Below are 22,242 nucleotides of genomic sequence, written 5' to 3' on the forward strand. Positions count from 1 at the left end.
CAGTATAATTTAACTTCTTTTCAAATGGAGTAAGTCACCAACAAATGCCTTAAGTAAGCTCCAAATGAACAAGACTGGGTGTAGCAATGAAAATACAATAACATAGCAACAAAGATAAAGCAGAGTTTGGAATCAAAGCAGATTGCAATCTGAAGCCTGTAGTTATGAGGTCTTGGGTGAAGTAACTTATTTGTAAAGCAGAAATCACAAGCCTACCTTCTGGATTTGAGGGGAGGCTGATGGTTATAGGTGTGTCCTGTCATAGAACTGTGCTAAATTGTGCAACCAATATCAATATGTCCCCAGCTTGAACAACAATAGTGTGTGTGCAATATGCCCTGGCAAGTCCTCCAAGTCCTGCATGGACCCTATTGGTGTGATAGTTCTGATAGGCGCTGCCCACAGGAAGGCAGTGCCCTGGTGCGCTGAGTTTTCTGGAGCTCTAAATTTAAAATATTGAAAGGAAAGAAAGGCCAGGTTTTTATAATCACAGCAGAGTAAAGAACTGAAGACTAAATGAGCCAAACACTAAGATTGTATTTGATGCCCAATTTACCAAGTGATAGTTCACATTTACCTTACTGTGGGCATGATCCTTCTATTGACCTCTATGTCTAAGAGTCACAGTACTTGAGTTTGTTCCATAGACACAAGTCCAGGCTTAGGGATTTCACAAATCTACACTAGCGTTCCGAGTGAAAGTTCTCCATGGAAATCATTTCCTGATTCATAAACGTCTGCCACTAGGACTCCACAGTTTTACACACATGAAATTTCTCTGTGTTCAAAACATAATAATACTAAGCATCTGTAGGAGAGTAAATTGATACCAACATCAAAACGTAAACACATAAAGTAACAGGATTTTACAAGATCTGCTTTTTACATTTTCTTTTTCATATTCTATAAAAAGTCTAACATAAGCAAAACGGTTGACTACATCTAACTGTAGGCATAGTTTTAGCCTTCCAACTGCATTGGTACTTCAAGATCCTCTCTCAGAGTTTATAACATCATTCAAATTTTACTCCAGACATTTACCCTTTCCATATGTTCCTAGCAGGAAACGTGTCTGAAAACAGAAATTTAGAAAGACATGTGATATTCAATAATAAAAAATATTTTCTAGGGGAACAAAAGGAACACGCTAATGAAAATACTAGTTGGATTTGGGGCTTTATCAAATATTCTCCAAGTATCATTCCTTTGGTAACATTGTTTTACTTCTACGGATTTGTTTTTTCTGAGATTTTTTTTTCCAACGCTCTTAAGATGTTTTTATTACAAAGGTTATTGTTTCAAGTTTATTTCATATCTTCTCTAACTAAAATATAGGCCTAACTGGCTCCTCAACTGAGTCTTTCTCCCACTGTTTTTAAAAAACTGTAAGCATTCTTTGATATAATAGTACAATTGTTTGAACGGCTCTATATTCAATTGGATAAGATGAAATACCAATAAAGTCAACAGAAATTTGTAGTGTGTCATATCATTTAAAAGTTTAATACTAACAGAATAGACTGAAGGATATCCATAAACTTATGATTAAATAATTTTTAACAGTTTGGAATTTTAGTTGTGTAACTATAAAGTGGCAGTTGATTTCTGAAAAATCCAGATGCTAATTTCTATAAGAGAAAGTTTGACAGCATCTCCATGGAAGACTTCCCCATAGCACAGGAGGTGAGTGAGAGGTGCAGAGTGAATATGGGCAGGAGCTGGATTCTATAAGGGATGAGATGGGACAGATTTTAAATACCTTCTTTAGAAAATAATGCAATGAAGTAAAGTGTGCATTTATTGACAACTCTCTTCCTGAGATAAAAGGTCTTTATCTTCCTATCAAAAAATCTTCTGGACATAAGTTATGTTCTCTATACAATAATATTCTTGAAGTTTTGCCAATAAAAGGGATTTTCTTACACAAAAGGAACATTTACATTCCACCAGGATAAGGATGGCAAACACATGGCAGAAATTATGCCACATATCCCTCCCGACACCCTGTAGGCATCATTGCAATACGAGATGATCATGAGGATTTCTTTTCCCAGGGTGATGAATAACCGAAGAGTCAACTTGGCTAGGCTACCTGCCCAGTTGTTTGCTCAAACAACAATCAAGGTTTCACCTTGAAGATATTGTTTACATGGGACTAACATTTATCATCAGTACACTTTGAATAAAACAGATTGTCCTCCATGATACGGCATCATCCAATCAGACAAAGGCCTCGAGAGCAAAAACTTGGGTTTCTACAAGAAGAAATTATCAAGACACAATATAGAAATTGCCTCAGTTTCCCACAGGCTAGGCTGAGCAGGACTGCTCTGCAGATCTTGGAAGACTACAACATCAACTCTCATCTAAATGCCCAGCCTGCTATCCTACCTTACAGATATCTGACTTTCCATTCTCTACAATTGCATGAGACAATTTCTTTAAATGAATCTCTTTATTTAATAAATACACACAGGCATACGATATATAAATAAAGATATTCACTTTAAGAAATTGACTCTTTTGGGTCATGTGATTACAGGGGCTGAAAAGTCTGAAGTAAGTGTGTGTGTGTGTGTGTGTGTGTGTGTGTGTGAGTGTGTGTGTGTGTTCATGTTCTACTGTTTCTGAAGACTCTGACTTCTCACAATATGTGTACTGCAGAAAACTTTCACACAGTATACCAAAAATAACAAAAAGCATAGAGAATGTGTTAACATTAAAGCTTATTTTATAAAAATGACTTATATGAGCTTTTCTAAATTTTGTGTGAGCTAAATCTGTAGTCTAAAAGGTGAATTTCTAATTTAGCATACAGTCACCCCTGGATGACTGTCATATAATTGTGCCTTTACATGGATTTCAAAGATTGGACTGAGACTGTGAAAAAGCCTTTCAGCATCTCTGAATCAGTCTCTTCATCAGAAAATGGTGCATTGGATTAGATGGCTGTGCAGTTCCTTATTACTTTGGGATCTGTAATTCATATGAGATGGAAAAATTAGTTGAAGATGATTTCATTCCAGAGACTTGCCAGTTTTATTCCAGAGACTTGCTATTTAAGATCATGTTAAAATGTTACTGGAAGATAATCCTATATAATATGCTTTGTCATACACATAATTTGGCATTGCTAAAACTTTCTTGTCCTAATCAATTTCAACATTTCTAATGGTGATTTATCAGAATCATTGACAAATAAAGAAATAAATAAATAAATTTGCAAGGTAAGTATTATCTAATGCTATTTGAAAGACTTTTGGAAATCTTTCCACAATTTAATTTAAAATGTATTAAAGTATTTTAAACAAACATGTTGAAAGCTAAGAAATATAATAAAATAAATATTTATTAACCTCTCATCCAGATGTAACAATCCACTTTCCAATTTTTGCTCAACATTTTTTAGAAATAAGATACTACAGATATAGCTCACATTTCACCTGTTGTCAAATCTCCTCTGCCAGGTTCTCCAGATCTACCCAGACTTTAAATGTTCAAAATTCCAAGCTTGGATTTCAAGCTAAGTAGCTGAGACTGGCCTCTAGCTTGTGATCCTCTTGCTCCAGCCTCCCACATAGCTGGGATTACAGGTATGCACTACCACGCCAGACCAATTGGACTTTTTATGTGAGATGCTTTTTACAAAAAAAAAAAAAAAAATTCACTTCTTGGAGCATTACAACATTTTGAAGAATTTTATTTATTTGTCTGCTTAACTGATTTTTGTTTCTTCCACTGAAATATAAGATGTGATGGTTGATGATTATGTCTATCATGTTCATTTTTATGACTACCATGAAATATCAACTCCTGAAACTTAATTAGCATTTAATAAATAAGATTTAAGGGAAATAAAATAGTCCATTGATTTCTTTAAAAAAAAAAAAACTTCCTAGTTCCAGCTCTTGACTACTATCCCCCATATCACTAGACCAACAGCCCTTTTCTCTGACAAAAAACATTGTGAATTTTGTCTCAATTCTCCAGGAAAATTGAACAAAATTATTGGAAGAACAAACAGAATATTTTGTATCATATTTAAAAGGATGGAAGATTTATTTTTTATTTTGAATAGATAATAGATATTTAAGTTTAAATAATATAAAAATAAATTCAAATATATATAATGGCATATTGACAAAATATTTTAAAAATACCCAGTTCATGGAAGCAGCCTAAATGTCCATCAACGAATGACTGGATTAAAAAATGTGGCACATATATATATGCAATAAAATGCTAGGGAGTCTTTAAAAAGAAGGAAATTCTGTCATTCGTGACAACACGGATGGAACTGGAAGACATTAGGGTAAGTGAAATAAACCAGGCACAGAAAGACAACTACTGTATTATCTCACTTACATGTGGAATCAAAAGTAGTCATTCTCACTGAAACAGAACATAAAAGTGATTACCAGAGGTTGGGGAGTAGGGGAAGGAAGAGGACTGGGGATTGAGGAGATATTGATCACAAGGTACTTATTACTAGTCTGTTAGACTAGAGTAATAAGTTTTAGTGACCTGTTATGCTGCATGGTGTATATTTCAAAAGTAGACTTTAATATTGTCATCACCAAAAATAATAAGTTGGTGAGATGATGTATTTAATTAGCTTGATTAAATCTCTCTGTAACTTACATATACATAGATCAAATGATCACCTGTACTCAAATAAATATATATAATTATTGTTTGTCAGTTAAAATAAGTTAATAAAAATAATAAAACAATGCAAAATGATAGTTTTTAAATAATCACATATATATAATATATATGTACATGGAAAGGAAAGTCATGGATTCAAACAAAAATTTTTGTATTAGCTTTGTTATTATGAGATTTTAAAACTTTTCAAAATTTTCTTCATGTTTTGCATCATCATCCTTTGTATCGAAAAGCAAGAATAAGGACAAACTTCACAAGACTGTAAAGCCTTCACAAACTTTTATAAAGTTTATCTTAAAAGCCATATTATATCTTGCTATAAGTAACAGATATTTCAGTGTTGACTATTAGATTTATTTTGAGAAGTAATGTATCTAGAGCCATGTAATAAGAGATCATTCTTAACCAGAATTGGAGACAATATAGACATTTTAGGCAAATTAAATAGGCATTTTTAAAATAAATGTTGTTGATATTTAGACTTTTATTCTTTTAATCTATTCTCAAAGTCTACAGCAAGGGAAACAACATAAAGCACAAGCTTTTATGCCTGGATCCTATCACTTGCAACATGAAGATAATAAATATTTATATGTTTCAAATAAAAGTACCATTATTTTCTTTCTAACTCAAGAAAATAAAAATTTTATGATACCACTGTGTGGTATCATACCTGCAACATTATCTAAGTCAATAAACATTAGTCTGTTACAGGTATGATACCACACAGTGGGCCACAGGCATGGTGATGTGTGATACCCACCTGCATTACAAACCACAGCAGTCAATGTATCATTGTCACGGGTACCACCAGGACCTGTGGCCCATGGCAAGGGGAGCACACAGGGTAGGAAAGTTGACACCTCTCATAACAAGTCTTTCTGGGGGAGATGACATTTGTACCAGCCTATGAAGGATGGGTAGAGTTTCTCCCAACAGAACCCAGGGAGAGAGCAATTGATATTGCAACCTGGATGAGCAAAGGGCATGTGAAACACAGGTTTAAAATGTTCTCATCATACTGGACTGGATGAGGAGGCAAAGATGAAAGAACTAGTATTTACTTTTATAGGCAGAACTGACTTCTCCTTTAGTAAGAACCCAGTGGCTCATTTGTTTAGTAATATACATTTATAATGAGCAATGTGTCTAGATTATTAGATTTATTGTAAAAATTATTCTTTGATCAAAACTCTCAAGGTAGAAATATTAACAGAAGAGGTCATAAGATACTTGTGCTAAAATTTTTAAAAAATAGTTACATAATGAATTGTTTTTAAATTTGGGGAGTGCGCAGCAATTCAGATTTCACCTGTAGAGGGGCAAAATATTGGTTTTGAATTTATTTTTAAAATCTATTTTCTGCAAGTTAATTTTTACATAGGTAAGTGATTTGTTTTCCTTTTTAAATGCCCTTGTTGTCATTATGTAGACAATAAAGCTTAGTTTACAATATAAATAATTTGGATACAAAGTACCAGTTAGGAGCACCTATAGCAAATCCTCCGTATCGAAATTGTAAATAAATGCTTTTTTTATTATGCAAACTTTCTTTATACAATATGAGAGGATCATATAAACCAATGGCCTTTTAATTTGATGTCTTGAAGTGGACAAAATAAAAGACACATGTGAGCTGAACTGCCATTAGCAAATTCACAGGACACTTCAGATATGGACATGTGATCATCAGAAGTTCCTCTGAGCAATCAGGTTAAATTGTGCAAGGGCAAACACCACCACATTCCTACCCAGTGTTCCCTGTTTAATTCCACAAAGAGTTTCTATTTCATGTGGTTTTAATTTTAAGCTCTGCCTCTTTGAATGCTATTTCCTTTCTTCTGGATTTCTCCAAGGTCAAAGGAATCTCCAGCAAACAAAATATGCAAACGTCCAGTGAAGTCCTGGAAACCTGCCCACCCAGTGTCTAAACAGTCTAAGTCTAAAGTTAATGAGTTCATTCCGTACACTTCCAAGTCAACATCAAAATCCAAACAGTCAATAGCAATAGCATGTTTTATTAAAGATGCTAAGTGTGATGACCTCAGCTGACATGTCTTCTTTTGTTCTGGCTCCAGAGGTTATTCAAGGGGGTGATCAGTTTCTAAACTTCGATCTCTCAACAACATCTGTGTTAGTCAGCCTTGAGTCACCATGATAAAGACCAGAAATGGTCAGCTTATAAAGCAAAAAGGGTTATTTTGGTTCATTATTTTGGAGATTGCAGTCCATGATCGGGGAACTCAAAACTTTTAGGTCTTTCTTGGTGAGGCAACACATCATAGCAAGAGAATGGGGTGGAGCAAAACCACTTACCTCATGGCTAGGACATGAAAATGAAATAGAGAAAGAGGTGGGGGTCCGGAACTCCTTCAAAAGCAAACCCTCAATGACTCAACATTTCCCAACTAGGCTCCCCTTGTTAGATTCTACCACCTCCAGGACCAAACCTTTAAGCAAGCCTTTGGGGGACATTTAAGATCCAAACTATGGCAGCATCCAAACTAAAGAGACACTAATTCACCTCCCTACACAGCCCACCATTCCTGATAATAGATCTTAACATAATGAAACCTTTCCAGAGTGGCAAAGGCAAAATACAACCTCTAAGATTCTCATGCCAGCCAGGTAAAACCTACACAGATTTTTATAAAGACTACAATCTCAAGAAATAATTTCTGTCTTCTATGCATGGCCCCCTCATAAGTAATCTTTTACTTTTTTCACTCCTTAAGGCTTATGGTGTTCAATGTCCAGAAGAACAAATATCAGGTATGATCCCTGCTTTGCAAAGCCTTCAGCAAAATTTATAAAAGTCATGCCTTGGGAAATTGAAGCATACAGTTACTAATTACCAGATAAAGAAATTATCAGGATTCAATTTTCAAAAGAGCTACCCAATTACCCACATTCTTTGCTGCCTCATTATGAGCTCATATATGTTGAATAATTATAATTTTATCACTAAATTAAAGCTGGACTTACTATTATAATTGCAATTTATTAAAGAGCTTCTCTCACCATGAATTTTATAAGTAGGTTTCAAAGATACTCAGAAATCTGGTTCTTGCTTCCCTGATAGCAAATAATACATGGAATTTCATTATAAAACCTTCCATTTATATACTGCTACTTTACTTGGGTGTCTTTTTGTTGTTTTTGTTGTTGTTAAATGTTTATGAAGGTTAAATCCCAGCCGCAGGCTCCAACTCAATTACTCACTCTTTATCATTTTCTCAAAAAGTTATGGAGAAACAGCCTCCTGGAAGTTATTAAAAGTACATTTCTCAGTGTACGTTTCTGATATAGATGCTCCAAAAAAACCAACTCATTGTGAAAAATATTGGGCTCATTTGGCTTATGAAAACAAAATGTGAACTAATAACATGAAGAATTTTAAAAACATCAATGTTCCACTTCTATTACCTTTCAATATTTCTTAGATTTCCAAAATTAATTTATTCATCCAAGAAATATTTTTGATCACTTATGTCCCTGGCATTGTGCCAAGCACAGGAGACATTAAGGTGATCAAGAGAATTTTGTACCTTGGTAGATCAGAGGACCCTGGTGGTGATCTGAGATATGTTTAGGAAATAGGTTACCAGGACTTGTTGACTTTTGGGTAGGGAAAGAGAGAATTCAAGGACCCTCCCCTGGGTTTTGAGAGTTGATAAGAAGGAATCTGGTCCCATTCTCAAAGGTAAGAAAACAGGAACAGATACAGGGAAGAAGGAGCAAGCTGAGCTTGAGGTACCTGCCATGTATCAGAACATCCATATCTAATAGGCAATTGAGATCAGGTAAGTTACTAGAGATACCATTTAGGAGGTGGACAAGACTGTGCAGGAGAAGAAAAAAAAAAACCCTGCGAAGTGCTAACATTGAAGGGAAAGATGGAGTGAGAGGAACCTGAAGAAGCAGTTGAGAATAAATGGCCAGAAAGAACGAGTAAGAAAAACTCCAGAAGCATATAGAGTCACAGTTACCATAGATACTCATATTCTAAGAAAGAAGAATTGAGAGCCAAGTGAGTCAGGGATTGAAGAAATATCCACTGTAGGTCACATTAAGAAATCAGGCTTTGGGGAGGCTAGTGTCAGTGGATTAGGAAGTAAACAGAAAGTAAAGGCCTCAGTGATTGCAGATGCTTCTTCCAATACAGAGCAGCCTCCTGGAAGAAATACGGAGCAGAAGAGATGACAGAGAAGGAGGGGGTCTGGAGTTCCCTTTTTTTTAAACCCTATAGGAAAAACTAGGGTTTAAAAGACTAGTCTTGTGTTAAGGGTGTCACTTGCAAGGGTTTAGCCACTCCTGGCAGGGAATGTGTAGAAGAGAAGAGGTTTGAAATAAAGCATGAAAGAGCACAATGTCACTGACCAAACATAAAGAGATGCTTTCAACAATAATGTGGGTTGGTCATAAACAAATAACAGGCTTTCCACCAAATCTGGCATTGCAATATCTCCAGGAAGCTGTCACTTTCTGGTCAATTACTAAATTACTTATACACACAAATTAGATTTCCTTCCACAGAGAGATGTGGGGTCATTAACAGCAAAACAATAACAAAAACTACAACTATTATTACAAAACTGTGAATTAGATGTGGGGGTTTGGTTAAGCAGAATGAAGGCGAAAGAAGAATAAAGCCAGGTGAGATGAACGTTTAAATTTTGACTCTGTCCTGACTAGCATCCAAAGACAGAAACACAGAACATCGCAAGGCTTCCTCTACCTAAACCAAGACAGAGAGGAATTTCTCCCATTGTCTCATGAAGGTGAAACAGGGAGGGGAAACAATGCCATCCTGACAATAGTCAACAACTGATAAAGGGACAAATTCCAGACAGCTGCTCCGGAAAATGTGCCCTAACATATCCTAAAAGGAAATGGTACCCAGGGGCAAGGAACTTTTGTTCCAGGAATTCAGAACTCTAACATCTGGTTTGACAGAAGGCCTAATTTAAAATATCTTAGAGGAACTGAAAAGCTAGCTGCCTGTTCTGCAAGTATTCCTTCATAAATATTATTACATTTCATTTTGTTCAGCTAACAACTTCTTTACAATAAGGAATATACACCAGAGAATTTAAGGTGATATTTTATGGAACTACTCTTGAGTGCAACCAGGAATGCTGGCAGCCGGTCAGTCATGGAGATGTTGCCAAAAACATCTTTGATGTTGGGCAGCAGAGATGGAGAATCCAGGAGTTGGCATGGCTAGGGTGATCTGAATCCTGGATTACCTGGGGCAGGCCTCTCTTATTCTGCCTATTGTCCTGGCAAAATTATAAGTGATGCCTGGTCTACTCTACATACATGCCTATTTGTATAACAAGTTAGAAGCATGTCCTGGTGGTCACTCTTAAAACTGTTCACTTCTGGCAAGTCATCAGTAATATACTCTAAACTCTTAGTTTGGAATCCAAAAGCTGGACTCTACTCTTTTGTCAAGTGGACATATAGAGTGGTAGGGTCCATCAGAGGTAAATAAAACAACAGTCTGAAACAAAGAATATGATGTAGAACAGATTTTTAAAAGAAGGACTCGAAACTGAGGAAGATGCAGAAACAGAGTCCGTGACCAGAAGCTAGCCTCAGGGTATCAATCTAGAGTGCCTGTAGATCCTATCTAAAACAGACCAGAGGCTGAGCTTGGAAAAATGATCAGGAGGCTGAGAATGAGCCACACAACACAATCTTATAATACTGGAGATTAAAGATACTCGTCTCTGGGAATTTGAGTAAAGACAACTAGGAAATACACATCAAATATCTTTAAAATGTTCAAACTATTTGACTTCATCAAGCTTCATCTAAGAAATGAATCTATAGAAATGTTATGCTCTCAAAATTATGTGCATGGATTTTCATCAAAGAATTATTTACAGTAACAAAAAATGTAAACAAAGTAATTTTCCAGCTACAAGAAATTTTAAATTAATTATGATGCATACAAATGATTGAATTAAATGATTAAAGAATTTAGAATCATTTCTTAAACAAAATATATCTCACTCTTATTTATTTTTTCATTGTATACAGTTGCAGCACAACTTTTCATTTCTCTGGTGTACATGATCTAGTGATCTAGTGTTGCACCATATGTGCAGTCATATTACTCTTTTATTATTTGCTTCAACAGACATAAAATCATTTTAATTGCTATAAAAGTATCTAAATGCCTATTCTCAATTTCTGTACTGATCTTTATGAAAAGTAATAACAGATAGTTTTTGGTTGGCCACGGTTTCAAGCCCATGTTTCTGAGTGGTACTGAGCTAAAGTAGATGAGCATACAACCTCCCAATCATTCTATCTCAGGTTTTTTATTTTCCCTTCTATCCAGTTCATTCTTCACTCTATTTTCCTTCCCTCTTGTGGAAAGAATGCATAATATGAGATCTACCCTTGAACAAATTTTTAAAGATTTGGAAAAAATATTTTTAATTATAGGCACAATGTTGTTCAAAGAAATCTAGAATTTCTCCATCTTACCAGTCTTACCATTCTTAGCAGTCATGGAAGCCAGATGTGAAGACTTCTTATCCTTCTCAGTGACTCTGCCTTGCTCATCCCCTCAAGTGCTACAGGATGAAGTCACAAGTAATTACCTCCCTGATGTTCTGGCTGCAGCCTTCCAGAGTTTTGTTCCTCAGGTTTTTTGCAAATTCACAATATCATCAATTCTTGCACTAGTTTACCATTTTATTCCCAGCATACATAATGTTCTGTTATCCTAAATTAACCTGGTCAATGGTAGAGAGTGATCACATGATTGTTGTTTCCTCATTTTATTTCTTCTATTCTAATTGCTATAAATCTTGGAGCCTAATATGTTCTTATATCATTATCCTTAACCACTTATTGATTTTTTTTTTAAAGGCAGACATATACAGGTTTAGGTTGCCAGAATATTGACCTAGGAATATTTTGAAACTGATTTGTTAAAATGATGTTAACATTTAATTCTTATGACTCAAAATGAGTTACAATTTCCTTGTGTTCAGAAATGGGAATGGGTCACCTACCAATATTTTATGCTATAGACTTAGCTTCTAGGTAAGGTGGTAAACCATCTAAGATAAATATTGAAGAGGATCAACTGAGTATTTGATCCCACAACTTAGAAAATATTGATGCTTTTAATATTTTAGAGCTTTTACATTTCACAGGTAAAATGCAAAAGTGATTTGCTAAACTTTTAATTTTTTGTTCAGATGGTTTATGGTGGTCTTATAGTAGAATAGGAAAAGTCTACATTATTATTTTTTAAATTCCAATACTATGGCAAAAGTTATCTAATTCAATTGTTTTAAGTATTGGGTTCCAGAACTAAACGCTAATTCCATAATTCTGGTAATTTCATAAAATGTTCTTTTTGTATTTCTAGATTCATATCAAATCACTTTGGTTTAATGCCAATTTCATGGATTCCTATGGCAAGAGAATGACTAGTTGAAATGTAATTAAATGTGTATTACTTTCCATTGCAGTTTTGCAAGCTAAAGAACATTTAGGCAGGGCTGGGGATGTGGCTCAAGCGGTAGCTCGCTCGCCTGGCATGCGTGCGGCCCGGGTTCGATCCTCAGCACCACATACAAAGAAAGATGTTGTGTCTGCCGAAAACTAAAAAATAAATATTAAAAAATCTCTCTCTCTCTCTCTCTCTCTCTCTCTCTCTCTCTCTCTCTCTCTCTTCTCTCTCTCTCTTTCACACTCTCTCTTAAAAAAAAAAAAAAGAACATTTAGGCATATGAGATGGTAATAAGACATAAACAAACATGTTCTCAAACACAAAACCTTCCCTAAATCAACCAACAAAGTACTAACTTTGCTAAATATGTCTACTGTATCAGTTGTGATGATTTCATCTTTGAATGACTATATATTGAACAAAAATGGAATTAATAAAGAAATTCAGTGTTTTATAAAACATCAATTATAAAATTTCTAAAAATAAAGTCATGTTAATTCTTTAGACTAATTAAGACAGTGTGTGAGCAAAGTCTCCCTGGCACACCCTTTAAACTACTTTGGAGAAATAACTTGATTACGAATTAATCTATTTGAAGTATCTCTGAAATTTTAAAAACAAAATTTCAAAACATTGTGCAAATACCTTTGCATTCTGGAATTGAGCAAACATGTCTATTCAATAAAAGTTGATTTTTACCAAAAATATTTCTTTCAATTATTCTGCATAGTCTAGTCAAAAGAAATTTATTATATGTCAAAATTAAATTCATAGAATCTCAAAATTTAAGTAAATCTTTATGTTCATCTACTGCATGAATTATGTGTATGTTTTTGGAGAATAAAAATATAATAAATTATGTTTCAAATAAACAACATCAGGCATTACTTAATTTTTGTTCTTGGCAATAAAGTGCTTAAGAGGGACTGGGGATGTGTGTGGCTCAAGCGGTAGCGTGCTCGCCTGGCATGCGTGCGGCCCGGGTTCGATCCTTGACTTCCTCATTTAGTCCTGATTCTTTGTCTGATATGACAGTCCATATCTTTGTCCCTGAAGGATTTACGTCACCAACAGTTCTGTCTGGACTGTTGTACCACAGAACATGGGAATCTCAGAAGCACGAGTTCCAGACATTTTCATTGCTGGCCAGGACAGTTTCCCTTTGATAATCAGGATTGATCATCCCAACCACAATACGACTATTTTCATGTTGTTTCAGTGGCACAAGGATCCCTGAGTAACCAGGTAGCAGTCTCAACATCAAGTTCAGTGATACCATTATTGTGTCCCCTGATTGATAGAAGAATTTCTCTTTTTATGAACTAACATTTTTTTATTTTGTTAAAAAAAAATTTAGTTGTAGTTGGACACATTACCTTTATTTTACTTATTTATTTTTATGTGGTGCTAAAGATTGAGCCCAGGGCTTTGCACATACTAGGTGAGTGCTCTACAACCCCATCCCCTTATGAACTAACATTTCTAAGCAAGTGGTAATGTAAGAACCAGAAATAGATTTGGGGGTGGGTCGATAAAACAAATAGCTAGAGGTGTTCTTGCTATCCTCTCCATTTAGTCCTATTTGGTTATTAACGATTCACTTTGGCAATTCCTACAAGCCTTAAATTGAAAATCAATTTGCATAAAGGGGCCTCACAGCCTAAGGGACCTGAAGCAGCACTTGCTTGATTCAGCTTAGCTCCCTCCTATATTACACCTCACTGATGGTATGTCATGTCCTGGACAGTTAAGGGTGTATTTTCTATTGGCTCTCTTGCTCCACCATCCTTTTTCTTTTAGTTTTGAATGTTAAAATGTGAAATTAATGCAGTAAAATAACAGCAAGCAGACCATTAATTAGATCCCCAAATTCCTACAGTCTAGCACTAGCTTTAGAGAAAATTCCCTAAAACAACAGTAGCCGGACATCACTCTATAATCATAATCTTTACATACTTAATATGAATTAATAAGAAACCGTAGCCTGAAAATTCATGTAAATGGGCTTCAGGGGACATCAGCAAATATGAAGGAACTAAGAGAGCAATAGTCATAACACAATAATCTAATCTTCTTCATATTTTAATCCAATCATAAATGAGAAAAGTTTAGGTAATTAGAGGAAAATACTTTCTAAATAAAAAGATCCAAGACACTGGAATGCATTGCTGAAAGAGAGGCTTGATGAAACCTGTCTGTGTTTCCTAAAGAGCAGTCCTGTGTTCAGAGAGAGAGATGAACCAGGAGATTCAAAGAGTCCTTATGATTTCTAGATTTTTTTTTCATGTTGTTTCTCATTTATAGAAAGGAAATGTTGTCCAGAGTATCTAGAAATACAATATGAACATGTAGCAGAATGAAGTGAAATCATTATCTCGAGCTCATGCTGAGGGGTGGGAGGGTGCGGGGAGGAAGATCTCTGGCTGGTGAATGTTTTTGCAAGGCACTTTCTCCCAAATAGCCCTCTCTCTCCAACCCTCAAAGCACTACAAGGTAAGAATCATTAACTCCACGTTCCATGAGTGTCTATTCAAGTCACATAACCAAAAGAGAAAGAAGAGGGCTCAGAGAACAAGTATTGATAGCTCAAAAATAAAACCTCTTGTCATTTCTATTAATAAAAGCTCTTATGAATGAACTATATTCCATACTTTTTAATCAGTATCAACATAATCTGACAAATGAACAACAGTACAAGCCTAAAGCTTAAACAAGGACATTTGTGATTGACAAAAGAAACCTTTGCATCTTCTCAGAGATCCTGGTGGCAGCAGGATGCATCTGCCAGCTGGTCATTCAGGTAGTCAAGTCATAAACTCCATTCCCATGTGCCCACAGCCTTGAGATCAACAGGACTATTTCTCACTGGTCTGCAATTTCACAGAATTCTAAGGGAAGTAAACCACCAGATTTGTTAAAGCCTCACAGTCTAGCAGACACTGTAGAAATAATAAAAACCTGCCTTAGACATACCGAAGGAAACTTGTATCTCAAGAAGAAATTGGATTTATCCAACGTGGAGGTCCAGAGTAATCCCTGGCTGTGGGGCTGCTATTTGTCATCAGACAAGAGAATTATCTTTACACTAAAGGACTTTAAAAATGGCAAACATTTGTACATTAAACAACTTTAATTAATAATATTCTGTAAAATAATGACATGGAAAATATAGATACTTTTTAGATTGGAACACTGCATTTTCCTAATTTATATTTTTGTTAGTTTTCCCACAATCTTACTGAATTGCTTATATACTTTATGCCTAATAAAGTATACATTTTTAAAAGAAATATCTACAAAAATAATCGTGACAGTTTAACTTTCTCAATTTTGCTAGTGCTGCAGAGGCATTGAGATATTGAGAAAGAGCTTGTGCTTTGAAAGACTTAGAATCCTCTGACAGGCATGAGCTATATTGCTCTAAGAAAGTTCTTTAACCTCTGTGGTGATCCCCTACTTCTTCTATATAAAAATAGAAAAAAATAACATGAAGCCTGGAGATGTGTTTTGAGTAGAGATTTCCAAATATACTATGTTTTTCTTTCTTTCCTTTTTTTTTTAAAAAAAAAATCTGCCTTTATTTGTCTATCCTTTACCTAAATCAGCAGTTTCAGCTTTTATTAAGACAAAGTGTAAGTCAGCTTGTAATAGCATCAAATTTATAGCACAATTATAAATTGTAGGACAATGTAAGTAGAGACAATTCATTCAGGTCCTATGAACAAAATGTAAACAAATGCTTTGAATTATTCAGGAGAATCTGAAAAACAAAGGGTATCCTTTTGCTAAAGTGACTTTCCAATAGATATATGATGGTAGCTTCACTTCATATGTAATTTTAAGTTATTCAGTAGCCACATTTGAAAAAGTAAAAAAGAAACCAGTAAAATTAAATTTAATAATGAAATTTAAATCCAATGTATTCAAATATCATAATTTTAAATTGCCATCAATATAATTATTGAGATGTTTTTCTCTCTTTTCTTCATGCTATGTTTTTGAAACCTGTGGTATATTTCACATCTATAGCACTTCTCAGTTTTAGCTACATTTCAGGTATTCAGCAGCCCCTGGGTGCTGTGGCTCCCACATTGAACAGAACAACTTAGATGTCAGTCTTCTGGGCAGTGATCAATAAACAAAACAGATGCCATTGCAAGGAACCAACCCACTGGACGAAACAACAGGTTGCTGAGAGTTGCTCCTGCCCAGATCCCACTTAAACCCTAGGTCTCCCCCAAAGTCCTGAGACCAAAAGCCATTTGGGCAGTTTCCGACCTGCTCAGGACCTTCTTAGTGAATTTTAGAGGTTTTGGTCATTGACCTGTAACACAAATAAACAAAAATAGTCTTGAAAGCAATAGGATATAAGGCCAAACTCCCAAAGTTCTGGTGGGAACAAAGGGATTTTGAGAATATTCTCAGAGCTGCAAATGCATTTTATGGTCCAGCTGTGGGGTCTTATCACCTTGAGTCTGCAGGGAACACCCTGGTCAGTAATGTAGCCTGGCTTTGAAAATAAAGAGTCATTTGGGCAATTTATTGTCTTTCATTTGTTTGCAAAAAATCAATGAAGTCTCATTAAGTAAAGGAAGGAGTTGGTCTCTCCTCTAGTTCCTTTTATCTTTGTTGCTGTTTGAACAGGTGCAAAGGCCAGTATTATCTGGTATATTTATAGGATTTTTAGACGGGAACAAAGCGTTACAAATTTGGTCATCAAACTCTTTAAATCTAGCTAATAAAGAAGGAAAAGCTTGAATTTTGAAGCAGTTAAAAAGCACATTTTCTTCGAACCTCTGGAAGATTTTTACAATATTTGACACCTGACATTCCCACTGTGGGTAACGCAGGATGGTCCCTGACAGCAGCTCACATGAACTTTTGCTACAGGCTCCAAACTTGCTCTGGGGACTCCAATTTTGCTCCCCACCACCAGGTTTCCCCACCCACCCGCAGTTGTCATCTACACCAGAGTTGCTCCTAAAGACCTTTCTCTGATCATGTCATCTCCAGGACTTTAGGTGCTATACTCCAGGTATGTGCCCTTGACTCATTTAAATCCTCTCGACTCTTTGAAATAGTGACTCTTACTTTATTGATTTTGCTATTACTAGAACTGAGGTATAGGTAATATCCAAGAGCAGATAATGTGTAGAACTTAGATTTGGACCTCAGCAGGCTGAATATTACTGCAAAAGCAGGAAGTTGTCTCAGAAATACAGTGACTCTTTCATTATGTATATCAAAGTGTCATGGTAGAAACTTTCAATATATACATAATAAAAAGGAAATTGAGGGTATTTACAAACTTGAATGGCATTTTAGCTGAATACTTTTATGTCTGATGAATCAAATAATAAAAATGGTAGGCTTGTAAAAAAAAAACATCCAGTGGCACCTCATTCTCTCATAAATCTTGTTCCAACATTTTTATCAAGACCTTCCATCAACCAGCTCTTCAAAGTGCACAAACCCATGCTCTTATTTCATGCCATTTTCTATATGAAATGCCAGATCTTTGAAATTTAAACCATTTTTAAGATCCACCGTAAGTCTCTCCATTTTTCCCAGCTGGAACTATCCTTTCTTTGGGGCCTTCAGAGAATCACTTTATAATATTATCAATCACTGGCGACCCTCTGCCCCTTGGCATAGGTTTTCCAAACCTCACTTTTCTTCATGAATGGTAAGTCCCTTGAGGCCCAGAGGTGGGAAGCACCATGCAGTGGCAGTGGTGGACCACAGACTAGAGTGGAAACCAGAGCCCCATTCCTCCCTAGCTGTTGGACCTTGAGGTGGGCAACAGTCCTCCCTGGTCCTGTTTCTTCCTCTGTGTTCAGAAAGGGTGATATTGATATCCATAGGGCATACTTCCCAGGATGGTTGAAAACATTACAATGAGTAATAAATATTATAATAGTAATGAGTAATGAATAATAATAAATATTAGTTAGCTGCTAGTGCCTTACAAGGTAAGAAGCTTCAACATCCACATTGATATTTCCTGTGGGTTAGCACTAGGTCTCACACCAATAGGCAGATCTACTTTTTTTGTTGTTGTTTTGTACGAGGGTCTGAGCCCAGGGTGCTTATGCACTGAGCCACATCCCTAGCCCTTTTTATTTTTTATTTCGAGAAAGGATCTCACTAAGTTGCTGAAACTGGCTCTGAATTATTGATTCTTCTGCCTCAGCCTCCTGGCCGCCACTGGGATTATAGGCATGTACCATAGTGCCCATATCAGACCTATTTCTTGAGTTGGCACATTTATCCTTAAATTACAAAACAAACAATAACCAAGAAAAATTTTCTTGATGATGTTTTAATTTGATAGATTTACAGTTTTATTTTGAAATAATCTAATTATTTCTTGGGAAATTCCTATCTTTTTCACACAGTTGTTTGTTTTGTATATGTTTCCAGAAAAATAATTATATTCCAAGCCAGGGTGAAATACAGAGAAAATCATTTTTATCAATGAGAATATACAGTGCCAATTAATTATTAATCAGAATATTCTTAATTATTACAAACATCAGAGTTGCTGTCACCTGCCCATCTACATCTGAACCCAGCCCTGCCACACCTAAGACACATCTGGGTTTCTTCTTTCAGCTGTGATCCCCACGTTTGCTGGTTTTCCTTGTGTGTCCCCATTATCAGTGAGCTTATACAAGGTATTTTGGAGCTAAGGTTTTGGCATGAGCTATAGGAAAGGCTAACTCAGCATGACAAATGATCTGCTTGTATCTTCTCACTTACCCAAGTTGAAAAAGTTAATTTATAGTCATGGCAAGATCTTGCCAAACACTCCAGCCTGATCTAAGCAACCAGGGACTTTCTTATATCCAAGAATTTGGTTTTACCTGTGATGGATTTGTGAGGCGGTCAGAATATAATTTTTCAAGTATGTACTGCTTGTATTTCTTCCTTCACTCATCGGACTTTATTTGGTTAGGAGTAGGACAGGATACAAAAGAAAAGCTGACCTGCCAAACAAGCTCACGTCAACCCCTGCGCCACACTTTCGAGAGGGAGTCAGAAAGGAACTTTGGACCTAATCCATAGCATAAAAATCTCATTTCTCATCCTCTCCTGGAAAACAAGATGCTTGGGGAACAGTTATGCCTTAGATTTATATAACTCGTATTTTGAAGTGCTTATATTTTTGTACATGTTTTAAATGTATCACTATAAATTAAATTTTAGAACAGTGACAGTAGTGAGTAAACTTCACAACTGACTGAATTTAATACTTGTAGGGATTCACATGTTCCATCTGGCACCAAGCTGTGTGGTAGCTGCCACCTATACATGTGGGAAATTGATAACTGCCATGGTTTGAATGTGTCCCCTCCAAACTCCAGGTGGAAACTTAATGACCATTGTGATGGTATTGAGACGTGATTAGGTCACGTGGCTTCTCTTCTTGTTAAGGGAATCCAATGCTCTGATTAAAAGGGCTTGATGGAGGAAGTTCATCCTTTGTCCTTCTGCCTTCTGCCATGTAAAGACACGGTAGCAATTGCCTACCGATGAGGTGTGAAACCAGAAGACATGCCATCTCAGACATGAGAAGCCCTTGGCTCACGGCCTATCAGTGAGTGAGTTGACACATTTGCCAAGTACTGCAGCATGGAATGCAGCCCTGCCATCTCACCCGCACCTCAACTATCTTGGTTTCCCCCATTCTTCCCCACCCCAGCCCAGCAGCACACTTCATGTATCAACAATTTTTAACCATTTGAGTTTCACCAAATGCATTATATGATTCAGTCTTCACATCTGGAAAATGCTTTACTCTTTGCATGGCTTATTGTTCAGTTTCTTTAATCTATTTATTCAATCATTCAGCATTTTATTGTTATTGAGAACTGGTAGTGTGCTAGACACTAGATTTGCAAAGATAAATAGGACACGGTTTCTGTCTTTTAGAAGCCCGTGTTCTAATCAGGAAGGAATGTAAGAAAACAGGTTCCTTGGGTTAAACTGAAGTAAGGATGGGATGTTGGACAGGGGTGTGCTGGAGAAAAATGAGGCTGACACTAAGGACTAGGAAACAGGAGGGACTCTGGCAAGGGGTGCTGAAAGAACACTCTAGGAAAATCCTTCAGTGTATTGCAAGAAAATATGTGTAAAATCTACTCCTAATCTACCCCATACCAACACTTTGAGGATCCTCAAATTTCCCCTGTAAAACCTCTGTAAAAGTTTCATCTGCTGCTGAAGAGGAACCTTGACAACATCTTCAAGTCCCTTTTTCTCTCACATCCCACATCTAATCCACAGCAGATTTTATCAGCTCTACTTTGGTAAATGTCTAGAATTCAGGACATTCTTGCTGGGTTCGAACATAGCTGTACCAGGGCCTTTATATGTGCTTTTTTCCTGACCCAGAACATGTTCCATGATAGCTGAGTGACTCTTTTCTCTGGAGTCTTTGTTCAAATGTCACAAGAATATATGAGAAAAAAAACTCAATAACAACAACAACAACTAAAAAAATGGGCAAAAAATGGACCTAAGTGGACATTTGTCAAAAGATGACAAATTGCCATCAGCTATATGAAAAAATGCTCAACATCATTAATCATGAGGAAAAGGAAATCAAAGCCACAGTGAAATATCATCTCACTGTAGTAGGAATAGCTATTATCAAAAAGACTAAAAATAACAAGTGCTGGTAAAGATATGGTGAAAAGGGACCCCCTCACATACTGTTGGTGGTAATGTAAATTAGTACAGCCATTATATAAAACAGCCATTATTATAATCCTCAAAACAATCAAAAATTATTTACTACCATATGAACCAGCAAGCCCACTACTGGTATATATCCAAGGGAAATGAAATCAGTATGTTGAAGAGAGATCTATACTCCCATGTTCATTGCAGCATTATTCACAAAATCCTGGAAATGACAATGAACTAAATGCCTATCAATTGATATGAACATAAAATGCAGTACGTATATACAATGGAATACTGTTCAGCCATAAAAAAGAATGAAATCATATCATTTATAACAACGTGGATGGAATTGGAGATCATCAAGTGAAATAATCCAGGCACAGAAAGACCAGTACCACATGATCTCATTCATATAAGGGAGTGGGTGAAGCTTATGGCATAGAAATTGAAAATAGAATGGTAGTTATCAGAGAGTATGGGGAAGTACTGTGGAGAGTAGTGGGAAGAATGGATGGGGAAAAGTTACATGTACTAAGTTATAGTTGGATAGAAGTAAAATGTTCTGGTGTTGTATTGCACAGCAGGGTGATTACAGATAATGATATTGTACTACGTATTTCAAAAAGCTAAAAGAAAATATTTTGAATGTTTTCACAATAAAGAAGTTATATATATATTAGAGGAAGTATATATGTTTAACCTGATCTAAATTTATAAAATTTATATGTATATTAAATAATACATTTTACTCCATAAATAATTATAATTTTATGCTATATATCAGTTAAAACATATATATTTCAATAAAATAAATAAAATTCACATTCTCAGGGAAGATTCCCTAATCATACCCCAATAAAATAGTGACTCATCCCAATCCTGGCACCCTTCACTCCCATTAAGCTAATTTATTTTTCTCCATTACACTCACCAAATTTTGATATAACATAGCTGCAATATTTGTCTCCACTTCTCCATATCATGAACTCTACCAAGATGAGGGCTTTGTACATTTTGCACATACATTGTTTTATTAGAGTGCCTAACACAATCACTGGCACTTAGAAAGCACTGCATAGGTATTTATTGAATTAATTAATCAATGAAAAATTTCTTGGTGTACTTACTAGAAAATAGTTTCTGTGTGAAGGAGTGGAAATAGCCGTAGGCGGTCATGCCGATGATTCCAATGGCTAGGGAGTCTGGCAGGAGGATTGTGAGTTTAAAACCAGTTTCAGCAACTTAGCGAGGCACTTAGCAACTCAGCAAGATCCTGTCCCTAAATAAAATACAAAATAGGGCTGGGGATGTGGCTCAGTGGTCGAGTGCCCCTGAATTCAATCCGTAGTACCCCTACTCCAAAAAAAAAAAAAAAAGGAGTAGAAATAAAAAATGTGAATGGA

Source organism: Ictidomys tridecemlineatus, chromosome 6 (assembly GCF_052094955.1).
Source record: "Ictidomys tridecemlineatus isolate mIctTri1 chromosome 6, mIctTri1.hap1, whole genome shotgun sequence".
Taxonomy (NCBI): Eukaryota; Metazoa; Chordata; class Mammalia; order Rodentia; family Sciuridae; genus Ictidomys; species Ictidomys tridecemlineatus.